The sequence below is a fragment of the Taudactylus pleione genome, unplaced genomic scaffold (assembly GCF_031769625.1).
Source record: "Taudactylus pleione unplaced genomic scaffold, aTauple2 ptg000244l, whole genome shotgun sequence".
NCBI classification, from domain to species: domain Eukaryota; kingdom Metazoa; phylum Chordata; class Amphibia; order Anura; family Myobatrachidae; genus Taudactylus; species Taudactylus pleione.
The window spans coordinates 3443075-3458582 of NW_028284646.1; the positions used below are offsets into that span (position 1 = coordinate 3443075).

At 46.9% G+C, this 15508-nt stretch overlaps 1 long non-coding RNA gene across 1 annotated transcript; it reads left to right on the forward strand.

Moving 5' to 3' along the window:
- The first annotated feature begins 6392 nt into the window (after nucleotides 1–6392).
- LOC148516647 (uncharacterized) lies at nucleotides 6393–13984 on the forward strand. The gene is made up of 5 exons (XR_015879394.1): nucleotides 6393–7132; nucleotides 7810–7878; nucleotides 8496–8542; nucleotides 11994–12136; nucleotides 13384–13984. It is a non-coding gene; the product is annotated as an uncharacterized LOC148516647 (long non-coding RNA).
- Nucleotides 13985–15508: the final 1524 nt, after the last annotated feature.

Sequence of the window (15508 nt, forward strand, 5' to 3'; positions counted from 1 at the left end):
GGTTTCTCACCTGATTCTCTCTGTAACCATAATCTAGTGGAAGACGCTGAGTTCCAAAGTATGACTTGAGTGAGGTGTCAAAAACACATGAATCCAGGCGCTAATGACTGACCATATGGGTCAAATTTATTAATGATCAATAATACTGAATTATAATGAAAAACATATAGTAACCTACTGTCATTTGGTGCTGTTGTACCATTTCTTGTGCTGTATTGTACACCGGACCCAGACAACAACTTGTCGCCACTTGCTTGGATTTCTTCTGCTGCTAAAAGGCTGGTTTGTGAGCTCACATCAGGACTGTTTCCATTGGTGGTGCTGGTACAGAGCATATACACTTGGAGATTGCGCTCTGCATGGAATCCCAGTAAAGAATTACCTTCAGTACGTTTTGGTGCCTATTTAACGATTAAGCAACTTAAAGACTTTGATGAATCCATCACCTGTGGCAGGTATACGGACAGCTTTTATTATTTTACTATTCATTTAATATTTTATTATTTATATAGATGGATAGTCCAATCCATTACTAATCTGATTATTTTTAAACAGCGGTTTATAAATACCTTATTTTAGTTACTGATATTTATGTGATAACTCTCATTGCTGTATGTTGTGTGATATGTTGTTTTTTATAAAATTTGTTATTGTTTATCAATTCTCATTTCTTGATTGCATTCTGCCATACAGATGTAGCCAGCCTTATCTTTGCCATGATGCACCCGCACGAGCGCACGCATCATGGAAAATCGCAGCAATCGCCAGGCTGCGACCACGCGCGATTACCCCATGAAGTCTATGGTGTGCACGTGCATACGCACGATCACGCAATGGATGCTGGCCCCCTAGTTGTGCCATCCATGCCGCAACGCGCTCGAATCGCGGGATGGATGAGCATGGCTACATCTGTACCAATACCTCTGTTTTCACATTATAAGCACAGCACCTCTCTATGGGGCCTATTCATCATACCATAAAATTCGATGGAGGTAATTAGGTTTAGAACTTGCATGGAGTTCTACCTAATTACAGGAGGAATTCATCATTCCTCCTCTCCATAACTATCTATTCCGAAATGCTGTCATTTATGCGATGACAGCTTTTCGGAAATAGATAGTTTTCCCTCTCTTCTCTAACTTACCGCAGCTGGAATCCGTGCTGCGCATGCGCCGTTACATCTGTAAAATCAGCGCATGCGCAGCACTGCCTATAGAGGCGGTAATTTTGTGTACCCTTCCAAACCCCCCCTCCCTCCTACCCCCTCCGCTCACCTCCCCCCATCCCGCACTTACCTGCCCGCGCAGCAGCCTCCGGCTCCATCCTGCTGGTCTGACACGTGGTCTCCCAGCACCCCACAGTACAGTTTAGAAAAAAATAAATAAACGTTTTTTGTTTTTCTAAACTTTATTGTGTTCTGTTGGGAGAACACAGTTGTCCGAGCAACCACCGGAGCCAGAGGAGGGAACAGAGCGCTGGAGGGAGCTGCGGAGGACCTGCCCAGCTGGAAGCAGGTGTCACCTGCTATTCGCCACCCCACAGTGGCGAATAGTACCTCCATCAAATTCAGAAAATACATAATTTTCGGAATTTGATGAATAGCATAATTTCCATATCCCCATACTAATGTATGGGGAGTGTGGAAATTAACGCAGGGGGACTTAACCAGGAGATATCAGTGATATCTCCTGTGTTAAGTATCTTCATGAATACTAAAATAACGTTATTTAAGGAAAATGTCCTTAAAAATTTTATTTTAGTGTTGATGAATAGGCCCCTATTACTTGATTGAGGTGTGCAGCATAATAATAGAGCTATAGATTGGGAACACACAATTCACTATAAAGCACACTCATTATTATTCTGCGATCACTCCACACCATAACATTTGACAAAGTTTACGCTGTAGAAAAATTGCGTCATCCAGGTGGAGAGATTACCTGCGATGATGCGGAAAGGTCAGGGTAATTAGCAGAATAAAAGTCAGAGTATTTTCTAGGACTATAGGCCCCCAGATATTTAAGGCAATGTTTTATTCCCTGTGATATTATGAGTGGAAGTGAGTGTAGCATGGAGATCAGCAGTAAGGTTCAAATCTAACATTTCTGTTTTTACCGGATTAACTGTAACATTTTTCTGACACCTGTTTGTGCTAATACACCTCTCATTTAACTATTTCATGTTGGGGTATAGGGAGAAAAAGGATAGCATATGCAATCAAAAAAGATGTACTTAGTGGGTAGGGTACAGGATGCCAGCACTCAGGATCATAACACCGGCATCCTGACTGAGTTACAAACCCGACACAACCACGTAAGTATACTAACCCTACCCCTAAACCTAACCCTCTCCCCCACAGCCTACACATAACTCTACCCCCCCTTAGTGCCTAACTCTAAACCCCAATACTTACTGTCAGGATGTCAGTGGTCGGGATGCTGGTACCAGGATTCCTACTTGTGTTGGGATTCCGGTGTCGGCATTCTGAGTGCCGGGATTATAACTATATCCCCTTTGTTCAGCTCTTCACACTACATTATGTTTATTACTTTAGCAGAGATGTGGTGAGGTGTGTTGCATTGCTAGGTAACGCCATGTAACTCTGGATTGTGGTACATTGTGTGCAGCTACAATCAGAGATGTGTGTGTTTGTATACATAGCCCACGTTTTGCTGTCAATCGTAATGAGCACTACGTATGTGCAGACACAGGTATAGCATGTGGCCAGGGTGCTTGGAGCACGTGCGTGCTAAGCCCCCCCCCATGTATGTATGTATGTATGTAAGGTAGGTATGTATGGGGTATTTATCTATGGGATGCCTTATGAAACATAAATGATCACTTTGTGTATAAATAAGTCTGTGTATGGGGTATGAGAGGAGGCCCCACACTTGTCCTGTGTTATTGTAAAGAAAATCATTTTTTTACATTTAAAATAAATTCTCCTAATGCATCTCCTACATTGGGCGTCCTTTATTATTGTCATATATGGAAGACTAGGGCATTGGGCATACACTATACTAGGCCTTAGAAATCATCCATCTAATATCAGTAATAATGCCCTCCTCTCCTTCTCATGCCTTCCGGAAGTGAGGGGAATAACTAGGAAGATAGGGAATAAGCCACCAGTAACTTTCAATTAAAATGTAGGACATGGATGAAACAAATATTCTTAGTTCTGTCTGCAATAATAAATCACATCCAATAATATAGTGAGCCCAATACAGACTGGTGGCTACAGCCCATGTAATAGGTAACATTGTGACATCACAGGCTGTGAGATGAGTCCATGATGGGGACCTGTGGTCTCACTCTCAGAGTAGTGAGGGATAGCGAGTGCGACCGTGATATGAAAATGCTCTTTGTTTTTTGCTTGATTTGCCTATTCGGCATATTATCGGAAGGTAAGTGACAATTAATTTATATTTATTTAATTTAGTAAAGGGTTCTAAATCAATTTATTTAGAATTATGGACCTATTTATCAAGTGCAAAGAGCTCTTTTACCATCATAAACAGCTCTTCCTGTCACACGTGTGGCTCTTTGCTTTCTATTTATGTAATTAATTATTAAAGTGGTGAAAACAAACTATAAAATTAGGGGGAGATTTAATAAAACTTGGAGAGAGAAAAAATTGGAGCTAAATAGCACCAACCAATCAGCTCCTAACTGTCACTTTACAGTGATAAATGTCACTGTGTATGATAATAGTGCTCCAGCCAATCAGCTCCCAATTGTCAACTGTTAGAAAAATGACAGTTGGGAGCTGATTGGCTGGAGCACCAGTTATCATACACAGTGACAATTATCACTCATTTTGGTGATTAAACTCGTTAATAAATGGGGCCATAGCCTGTAAAGGGACAGCTAGGAGCTGATTGGTTGGTGTTGTTAATCTCCAATTATATCTCTCTCCAAGCTTTATTAAATCTCCCAAGTAAAAAAAAAAGACTTTTTAAGATAATTATTATACATAGGCCCGTATTCAATCATTGCCGTTTTTTCTAGGATAAAGTAGCAGGCATGTGCCCACTTTATCCCAGTATTCAATTAGGATCTGGCGAAAACGGGACCCGGCGGAAAGGTAAGTATCGAAAAGTATAGGGACTTTTTGGGAAATCATCCTGGCCCCCCCTAAAGATGGTCTGATATGGGGGATCACTATGGGAACCCCCGATTTGGCCTGCTGAAGATAGTCAGGGTTTTTAAATAGCCGTGGCAGATGCATAAATGCGGCTTTGCTAAAGTGGTGAAGAATAGTATTTTTTTTGGAGGGGCGGGAAATAACTATGCGCATCAAAATTGGGGTACACGAAAATGAGTGCAAGCATATTTTTAAGTCCCTAAAGTTATTTTTTTAAATTCTGCAAAAATGCACCTGCTGCAACCACCCGCAATGAAGTAAATACCTACCACATATTTGGGGACCCTCCCTGAGTCTATTTAACTAGTTTTTAATTGTGCCCCCCAACATTTTTTTTCTTGCCCCCAAAATTAAAGTAAATTTGTTGGGGTGTCCTAAGGAATTTTTTAATTTTTTTTTAACAGATTAATTTAAGGGGACATTATAAAGGCTGCAGGCTATTTTTTTAAGCCTGCACCCCTAAACGCCAATTCTGCACTTTTTTTCGCCATGTATTACATGGTGAAAACTTATCTCCGTTTTTTTAACAAAGACTTCGCACCTGTGAAAAGTCTTTGAAATTGAATACGGGGATAATTGAAAAATGCGAAAATGTCGTCATCGGCAATAAATTATCGCTTTTCGCAGCCTAATTGAATACCCCTCATTATGTTGATTATGGGCCTTAACTCAATCTAAAAGGCAATTTGACATTTTTGTTGTCTTGACTTGAGACTGTGGGGGTGATTCAGCATAGGATGGAATTGCAAAGCTGCACACAAGCAGCTTTGCAATTCCGGCCTTGCAGTTATGTTAATGCAGCAGGAGGCATCACGTCTCCTGCATGCATTAATGATCCGACCTGCGTCCACGGACGCAGCATCCGATCATCAGCGTATAGTACTCCCTGTCCGGCTGAGTGACCATGGAGTCACACAGCCTGGCTATCGCAGATGAGGGAAAGAGGCCAGGAAATCTCCATCAGCCGTTGAAAATCCTGGCCCCTTCCTTCACCCCCAACGGAAACGGGGGTCTTTGCAGCCCCCCAATGGCAGTAGACTGTCACTGCCGCTCTGTGGGCCTAATTCAGACCCGGTCGCAAACGCTGAGCGCTCGCAACCGGGTCGATGGTGGCCCACAATGCATGCGTACAACGGAGCCAGCTCCATTGCGCGCATGCGCGAGACCCGGTTAGCGACGGGCAATCCGTCGCTCCGGGTCTCGCACCAAAGGGGGTGAGCTGATGATGTTGAGTGACAGCTCGCCCCCTTTGGTGGGCGGGCCGGGGGGTTGGCTGCCCATGAGAACGCCTGCCGTTTGAGGGCGGCCCCACTGACATCACAAGTGATGTCAGTGGAGAGCTTCCGGCTCTGTTAGAGCCGAAAGCTCCCTGGGGCTTGCGATGAATGAGACCCTACCACAAGGGTCTCGTCGCAAGCCCGACCAGACCATCATCATGCACATCATCAAGACCATCGCGACCATCATCATGTCCGCTCGCTTTAGCTGTGGGTGGTCACCCACAGCTATGCGAGCGGCCAAGAGGCCGCTCCAAAAAAAAAAAAGCCCGGCCCTGATTAAGAGCGAGCGCTCTGTCAGAGCAAGCGGCTCTGAATCAGGCCCTGTGTGCGAACACTCGGGGCCCGTACTGAATTTTAGAATATGCGCAGGCACCTGACCCGTTGTGCTCATGTGTTGAATGGGTCTGCGATCCCGCATGCAGTCTGGCAGCAGACTGTTATTGATTGACAGTCTGCCACCATTTGTGGACAGGGAATGGGCGGCGATGGCCTCCATTTCCCAAAACGGAGACGTGTTGCTGGTGTTAGGGGGGAGGGAAGAGACCAAGGCCCTCACTCAGAGCCGCTCGTTAGCGGCAGTACGCTCGTTCCGAGCGATGTTTGCACATCTGCGCATGCGTACGCTTTTTAGTACGCATGCGCGAACCAGTCAGTGCGGCCGAAAATCGTTTGTACGCTATATAGCGAGTGCCTGCTATTTTGAGTGACAGAATGAGGCGTATGTGGGTGGTAACAGGGGAAGGTGCTTGAAAATGGGGAGTGGAGATCCGAACGCAGGCGTGCTTAAAGGTCAAAACGGGCGTTTTATGGGTGTGTATATTTAAAACAGCAGCGTCATTGATCACGTCACTGGGTTATTTTAGAGCCAGAACTGCTCGCAAATTTGTGGTAGCAAACACCAACCACAAGAATAGCGAGCAGTTCATACCCTTGTCGATGTACTCGATTAATCTAATAAATAGCGGACATGACGTAGGATGCGAGCGGCCAGGGGGCGTTTTTAACAAATAAACGAGCGTATGTTTTGCTCGTTCGTTCAGACTTAGAGGTGTGAACAGACTGCAATGTGCGTACGGATCATTTGAATAGCCACCCCTTGTTTTTAAACGAACGACCGCAAATAGCGAACGGCTCTGAATGAGGGCCCAGGATCTCTGTCGGCTGACGGAGATTTCCTGGCCTCTTCCCCTTATCTGCGGTGGCCAGATTGCATGACCCCATGGGTCACCTTAGTTTCGCAGAGCATCCGATGCTATGTTGGACAACGCAGCTCGGATAAGTAATGCACAGAGGGCATGATGCCTCCTGCTGCATTACCATATCTGTAAGGGTCACAATTGCAAAGCTGCCTGCATGCATACATCATATATCTATAGCCTGCGTGCATACATCATATATCTATAGCCTGCATGCATATATCATATATCTATAGCTTGCGTGCATACATTATATATCTATAGCCTGCGTGCATACATCATATATCTATAGCCTGCGTGCAGCTTAGCAATTGCGATTCTTGCTGAATCAGGCCCATAGACCCTCATGTCCCTGTGTCTCTGTTATTTGTATGCTTTATTTTAACAGTTTCCTTTAAATAATGTAACTGAATGGCCAAATATGGGTTTCAGTTCAGATAATGTTACAAATTGATATATTTTATTATCTGCAGACACAACCCCGGAAATTCCGGCCTATATGAAAATGCATGGTGAGTTTTTATTTATCAAATACGTTTTTCCAATCTCTATAAAGAAAAAAAGTGATTGCTGATAAAAATGATGTCATCACGTTGGCTGGTAGTGACAGCTGGTCTGACCCCTCCCACCAGTGTCAGTGACGTTACAGGAAAGAGTGAGGGGGCGGTGATAGAGAGAGACAGTATAGGGAGGGAGAAGAGGTGGGGAGAAAGTGTTGGGGTGGGGAAGAGAGAGGAAGGGGGGGTGAAGAGAAAAAAAAGTCAGACTACACTAGGCATTAGAGGTGGTTTGTTATACATAGCACTAAAACGGTTTCCAATTATGTCTCACTGCTTGTTCCAGGAAAATTGTCACTTAACTTAATTTATCCCACATTTCTTATTTTATGTGTTATTGTGGTGGGCAGCACTATGGTTGGCACAGTGGTCAGTATTGCTGTCGAAAATGGAGGAATCGCGGCAAGTATGAACATATCTGCTGCGGTTCCTCCTTCATAATACGTATTTGTGTGTTTCCCCTGAAAACTGGGATTTTCCGCAACTGTTTTTGATAAATAGGTCCCCTCTGTGTGGTAGATGTTTCGTATGTTTGGGATTTGGTAGGGGTCTAGTCAGAAGTCTAGTTCACTAGCCCGATGCTGGACAATACATGACTTAATAGTGCTTGTAATCATTTATTTTCTTTGCAGAGAAGTATACCAGCCCGGAGGCATATGAGGCCCATCTCATGCAGGAGATCAGGGAGATGGGAGAGAATGGTAAGTCTATATTTGTTAGATGTTATTCATATAAATAACACAGATAGTCCCTGGCTTGCATGGCAAAGACTTGTGCATATAGATCATTTGTGTTATGTATATATAAGTGGGTGTTATTTTCTTATTATGTGGCTGTACATTTATGGCATTGTGTACGGCGTGTGCAATGTATCACTGGGTCCTGTGTACCCAGCTTTAGAATGGAGTAACTCTAGTGTATAGTGACAGCTAGAGGATACTAAGGGAAGGGGTCTTCTCTTCTCCACCAGACAGACCGCCTCTCCTTAGTTATGGCCCGGGACCAGCTGCGGCGTAGTGTAATGAGTCAGTGTGACCCTTTATTAGTACTGCTCTCTGATAATGCCACCAGCTGTGGGCCCTTTCATTGCTATGGGCCCTGGTGCAATGCACCGGCTACACCGCTGGTAGGTCCGACCCTGCATGGAGGTGACTGAGAGCTTCATAGCTCTCTGATATACGGATAATACAATGTCCTATTTATCCCTGTCTTTCTGTTATCCCCACACCCTGAGAGACATTAATACTTATTCTGGTGTAATACTAATGTCATTTTCCTCATTAATAACATATGTATATATTTCTGTTTATTTTTAAAGATATATTTCAGCGCATGAAAAATTACATGAAGACCTTGTGGCTCCTGGTAATTTCTATGTATTGTCCAATTGTCCTGATAGAAAAAGCCTCAATTAATGATCTTAATGGCATAAATTACTATATTTATCTGTTATAGTTAGTGAGGGGATGCAGTTTATAGACTGGCGGACTAAATGCCGCCGGTCTATATCCTGACAGGGAAAGCCCGATAGGGGACTTAAGATAGTCGTCAAAATACCGACGTCTATCTTAATCCTGATGCTGGAACGCTGAAGGACGCCAGCCCGAACAAGGTAAGTCCGGGGGGTCCTTAGCATTAGCCGCACTGGGGATTAGGTTTAGGGAGTGTAACGGGGCTAGGGTTAGGTTTTTGGGGGTGGGGAGATTAGGGCTAGGCACCCCTAGGGGGGAGAGTTTGAGTTAGGCACCCTCCTGGGAGGGTTAGGTTTATGGTGCGGGAAGGGGGGTTAGGTTTAGGCACCTCCAGGGGGGCTTATGGTTAGGTACCTCTAACGGAGGGTTAGGGACAGGGGGGTGGGGAGGATTAGGGTTAGGGTCCTTACCAGCCGGCGTCAGAATCTCCTCCTGTCGGGATTTGAACCAGCGGCTAAACATAGGGCCTGATTCAGAGCCGGACGCTCTGACCAGAGCTCTCGCTCTGAATCAGGGCCCTCCTCCATAAAAACGGAGCGGCCTCCTGGCCGCTCGCATAGCTGTGGGTGACCACCAACAGCATATGCGAGCGGCTAAAAAGATGGTGCCCATCCGACCATCGGACTTGCGACGGAGACCCTGCGGTAGGGTCTCCCTGCCACAAGCCCTGAAGTGATTTTGGCTCTATCAGAGCCAAAATCACTCCCACTGACATCACTAGGGATGTCAGTGGGGCCGGCTTCAGACGGTAGGCGTTCCCATGGGAATGCCTCCGTCTGGCCGCCACGCCCTCGGCAATGCAACATGGTTGGTGGAGTTACAACACCTGTAGGAGGATAATGTAAGGATGGACATTGGAAACCTGCTATCGAAGTTGATTGACAGCACGCCCCCTTTGGTGCGAGACCCGGAGCGATGGAGAGCCCGTCGCTCTCCGGGTCTCGCGCATGCGCACGACGGAGCTCCCTCCGTCGTGCGCATGCGCAGTGGGGAACATCGACCCGCTTGCGAGCGTACTGCCACTCACGAGTGGGTCTGAATGACCCCCATAGTTAGAGAGATTTCAAGCATACAGTATAGTTAGTGAGCGTGCCGGCACGCTGCATAGTCAGTGAGATTGACGGCACGCTGTATAGTTAGTGAGCTTGCCGACATGCTGTATAGTTAGTGAGAGTGCCGGCAGTGGCACACAGTATGAGTAATGAGTTAGTAAGAGTGTCGGCATACAGTATAGTTAGTGAGAGTGCCGGCACGCTGTATGGTTAGTGAGAGTGACGAAACACAGTATGTCTAATGAGATTGCCGATACACAGTATAGTTAGTGAGAGTGCTGATACGCTGTACAGTCAGTGAGATTGCCGGCATGCCTTGTAGTTAGTGAGCTTGTCAGCAAGCTGTATGGTTAGTGAGAGTGCCGGCACACAGTGTGAGTAATTAGTTAGTGAGAGTGTCGGCATACATTATAGTTAATGAGAGTGCCGGCACGCTGTATAGTCTGAGAGTGTCAGCACGCTGTACAGTTAGTGAGTGTCGGCATACATTATAGTTAGCGAGAGTGTTGGCACGCTGTATAGTTAGTGAGAGTGCCGGCACACATTATGAGTAATGAGTTAGAATGACGCCATACAGTATGGTTAGTGAGATTACTGGCACGCAGTGGCGTAACTAGGGTATTTGGAGCCCAGGGCAAATTTGAAAATGGAGCCCCCCCCACCGCTATGTGCGCGCGCCGAAGGTGCGCGCGCCAAAAAATGGGCGTGGTCACTTAAAAATGGGGCGTGTCAACATGACACACCCCTTTATTTTCAAACTGAACATTCCTATCCATATGCACCTTAACCGCAGTAGTACCCCCAGTATGCAGTTGTGGTCCCTCTCATGCAGGCCCATAGTAGTGCCCATTATACAGTATCCCCAGTAGTGGTCCCTCTTATACAGCCCCCAATTAGTTCCCCTTACTCAGTACCCCCAGTAGTGGCCCCCCCAAATGCAGTGCCCCACGTAGTGTTCCCCCTTATGCAGTGCCCCCAGTAGCAGTCCCCACAATGCAGTGCGCCCAGTAGCGGTATCCCCTTATACAGTGCCCTTTTATATAGTGCCCCCAACTGTAGTCCCCCCCATGCAGTTTTCCCAGTAGTAGTCCCCTTATGCAGGCACCCTGTAGTGATCCCCCCTATCTAGTGCCCCCTGGTCCCCGCAGTTCCCCTAGCAGTAAGCCCCTTATATAGTGCCCCCAGCAGTAGTGTCCCCCCCTCCCATGCAGTGCCCCCAGTAGTGGTCCCCCTGATGCAGGCTCCCAGTAGTGACCCCCCCCTATCCAGTGGTCCCTGTAGTGGCCCTTCCTATTATTGCCCCCATTAGTGGTCCCCCGAGTGCAGTGCCCCTTTTAGAATGCCCCCAGTGGTAGTCCCCCCCCAAGTAGTAGTCCCCAGTAGAGTACCCCCCCCCAGTAGAGGTCCTCCCAATGGCACCCCCAGTAGATGTCCCCCCCAGTAGTAGCCAACCCCTCCCCCGTTGTGCAGATAGGTAAGGTTTAAAAATAAATAAATATATATAAAAATATACTTACCTGATTCCATGCTGCTCCTGTCCGCGATCGCGATGCCGCTCCCGCCCCCCAGCCCGCCTGGGCTGGCGCGCTCAGCATTATGGGACTGACGTCATGACGTCATGACGTCAGTCCCATTACCCACTGCAGGAGCCGGACGGAAGTCCGGCTCTTGCAGTGGGTGCTGCAGCAGTCAATGAGAGTCTATCTGACTCTCATTGGCTGCTGTTTAACACACGCATCGCCGCCAGCGCTGGCGGCGATGTGTGTGTTATGCACAGCCTGAGCCCGCCTCCTGGCGCTATTGGGCAAGCGTTCAGGGGGAGGGAACGGGCTCAGGCGTGCAGCACAGGACCGGCGCTGGAAGCCTAGCGCCGGTCCTGTGCAAATGTGTAGCGATGACCGCACTCCTTGCGGTCGGCGCTACACTGGCTATCTAGGGCGGGCGGGCCGGTACCATGGCCGGCGGCGCCCCCCCCGCGCCGCCGGTCCAACGGCGCCCAGGGCACGAACCCCGCTCGCCCTGCCCTAGTTACGCCAATGCTGGCACGCTGTATGGTTAATGAGATTGCTGGCATGCTGTATGGTTAGTGATATTGCTGGCACGCTGTATGGTTAGTGATATTGCTGGCACACCGTGTAGTTAGTGAGATTGCTGGCACTCTGTATAGTCAGGGAAATTGCTGGCACATTATAGTGAAGAAGGAAAAGGGATACATACACAGTTGAATTCCCCTTGTGAATCCTCCTCACTCTTTGGCTAAATGTAGTTTCCTGCTTATTCCTTCTCTGCCAGGCATACAACCCGGACATGTCATGTATATTAAAGCAGATATGTGAGCCAGACCGGTATGGGGCCATCATATGTGGCCTCCGTGTGCTGCACACCATCTTAACAAACCTGCTGTTCTAGCTGGAGGCCATTGCTTATAACATCAGGTCTGTATAACATACTATATGAACATATCACTATTAATGCCATGTGTGTTATACTTGATAATGGGAAGTGTATATGTATTGTGTCATATCAATTTTAAGTTTTATGTCAAATAAGTATTTTTTCAAACACATTTTATTGTATTCTGGGCCTGATTCAGAGTTGTGTGATAATGTCATTGCTGCTGCGATTCCGTACGCAACTGTTGTGCGAAAATATGCAAATGTCGCAGACGCCCCCCTGCGGCTTTGCAAATCCAAGCATCCATGTACAAAGAAACAGATCCTTTGGAATATTGGTCTTCTGAGTCACCCTCTGGTCACGTAGAATGGGCGTGCTCACTAAGACGCCAGGGACTTTTTTTCTTCCATACGGGATTGCAGACAGAGGATGCGACACACCCACAAAACAGTCGCGACACGCCTGCATTTATTGCTGACACTCCCCGTTACCCATACTTGCCTACTCTCCCGGGACTGACGGGAGCTTCCCGAAAATTGGGTGCAGCTCCTGGCACCCCGCAAGAGTAGGCAAGCCCCCCAGAATGGTGCCCGCCGCCCGCCGTGATAGTGGGCGGTCTGAGGGTGTGATGACGCGATTCATGCTCAGTTGCGTCATCGTAGCCCCCTGCTTTATAATGCCGGTAATATCAGCATTATAAAGTGGGGGGCGGGGTCACGAAAATGCAAATGCGTCGGAACGCCCCCGTTCTGCCTACTGAAACCGCCCCCTCCCTCCCTGCTGCACCGAAATGTCGGTAACTATGCCGTTACCTCCACTAAAGCAGGAGTATCAACCAATCAGCTCCTAACTGTCACTTTACAGGCTGTGTTTGAAAAATGACAATTAGAAGCTGATTGCTTGGTACTTTTTCTCTCTCTGTGGCTTAGTACATCTACCCCTTATTGCTTTAGATTCATCTACTGACATACAGTACAACAGTGTTATTGGAGAAATAGCAGCGTGACATTAGAAGTGGAGTGTGAAAAATTATTTTACTACAAGACATAACTTTTTTCGTGGACCTTGTAGACATCCTTTAGGTGTAGCGCTAATTGCTGCCATTATTATTGTCTATGTGTTACCTCATTGTGGTAGGTGCGCATTCACAGTTTGGGGAAAATGGGCACTAATCCTAGCACCTTATTGGGACTAATATGCTGCGCCGTCCTTGCCCCACATGCAAGATGCCATATTGTTTAAAACACAACACCAAAAATGAAAAATAATCATCTATTATATTTCACAGAACATGCTGTGGAGTCGGGGGCCAACGCTGAGGGACCGCAGCATCGTGTGAGACGTGGTAGCCGGAAGTCCTGCAAATTACAAGTGACTCCTGATCAAGGCCGGCAAAAGATCTTGGGGCACAATGAAAGCTCTGCCCCCCCTCCCCCTTATGCAGAGATAAAAACAAATCTGCGGGGTGTAATGAGGAAAAGAGGCGAGGACAAGCACTTACACGCTAGACTGGGTTTTCTGTAGCCGGTCCTACTCCTGAGTGCGGACGCACTACGGGTCAGCCCTTAGCATTGGGGGCAGAATCAGGAGTGCAGGACAACAACATCAAGATACCAAGGGGGAATGCACAGCAAGACACAAACGGAGGGCACGGGATGCCACCCCTCCAGAGCAGACTACTCTGGCAGGACTTGCACCACTTGTGGTCTCACACCATCCCCTGCACTTCCAAGAATGGGATACCATCATTCCCCTGAACATTATAATAAGGTGCATTACAGTGATCAGTGATTGTTGCTGGCACAGTAACATGCAGCATAGTCCACAATAGGACATTAAGTATGATAGTACTGTGCCTTCCCAATAAAACCTAACATACTATCACCATCTATCGCTATATGCATCATTTATTTGGTCACTCACATTGCTTATAGTTATTAACCTATAAATACTGCATTGTGTTATCCACTTTATGTTTTACACTTATATGGAATATTCTACTCACAGGCATATTAAGAGAGGATGGGCTGACCGGGCCCCCTCCTCTCTCCCTGGTGGCCGGCGGCACACTGAGCACCGCAGTAGACTCTGGGCACTAGTCTGCACATGCACAGATCACCGGGGAAATGGACAAGGACGGTGCAGCATAGGGAGCCGCAGCAGCCACTTTCCAGGTGATTTGTGCAGTGCTGCTACCGCTAACGTGGGACACCAGAGAGGTAAGTATTAAAAATATGGGTGTGTGGTGTGGGCCCCCCTGGACCCAGGGGTCCGTGTGCCCTGCACACCCTGCACCCATTATACAGGGTGTCCCTAAATTCTGGACACATAGGAAATCTCATTAACTATATTTTTTTAACACACATTAAATATGGTTTTGTTGAAAAGAAGAAAGAATTGAAGTGGTTCTTCTCAGTGGACGTGAAGGATGGTCATATCGAAAGATAGCAGATGAATTTAATGCACGTCATTTCATTTTTGGAAAATATGCTCTTTTGCCTAAGTGTCCAGACTTAAGGGTCACCCTGTAGAAACTCCCCTGATTGTACTTACTGTGTCATCTATATACTGACATTAAGCAATTCAATAAGTGTTAAGATTGCATATCTCCTTAACAGTAATCAATAGCGTAGACCCATCTCCCCTTCTATTCACTGGTGCATTTTGTAGCGATGTTACCCTATTTGGTCTAGCACCTGCATTCGTGATGCATTACTTGTGGCACAGAAAAACTGGTCAGATTATTTATTTGATAAGTCAAAGCATAGACTCCTGTTCTCTAGGCATGCCCTCTACTCTCAGGCGGATGTGACTGGTAGTTATCTGGTGTGTTTGGCCCGTAATAACTAGCCAACAGGACGATTTTGCTATCTCCTCCTTTTCCAATAATAAAGGCCCCGGGGTGGATGGTATACCTCTTGAAACATATAAGACCTTTAAGCAGTTCTTCATACCACATTTGATAGAAACTTATTCTCAATTCTTATAGACAGGCTCTATACCGTCTTCCATGTCTAAGGCCCTTATACAGTTGTCATCCTCAAGTCTGGGAAGGATCCGCTTCAGGTGGATTTGTACCGCCCTATCTCGCTTCTGACCACATATTTCAAAATTCTACCCAAATTATTAGCTATTCGTTTGAATACTGTTATTACTCAGGTGGTCCACCCTGACCAAATGGGTTTTATGCCTAGTATGTCCACTGTTCAGAATTTGCGACGGCTGTTTCTACATCTACATACTGTGCATTCTGCTAAGCCAGGGGCCGTGGTGGGGTCCTTGGATGCTGCTAAGGCCTTTAACTCGGTGGAGTAGCCTCAGGGGCTGGCTGGCAACTTTTAGCCTGGGGGCAAATTCCTGTAGGCAGCCCTGGCAGAGGAGTAGCGTGTAGCCAGGGTGCCCGAAGAACGTGC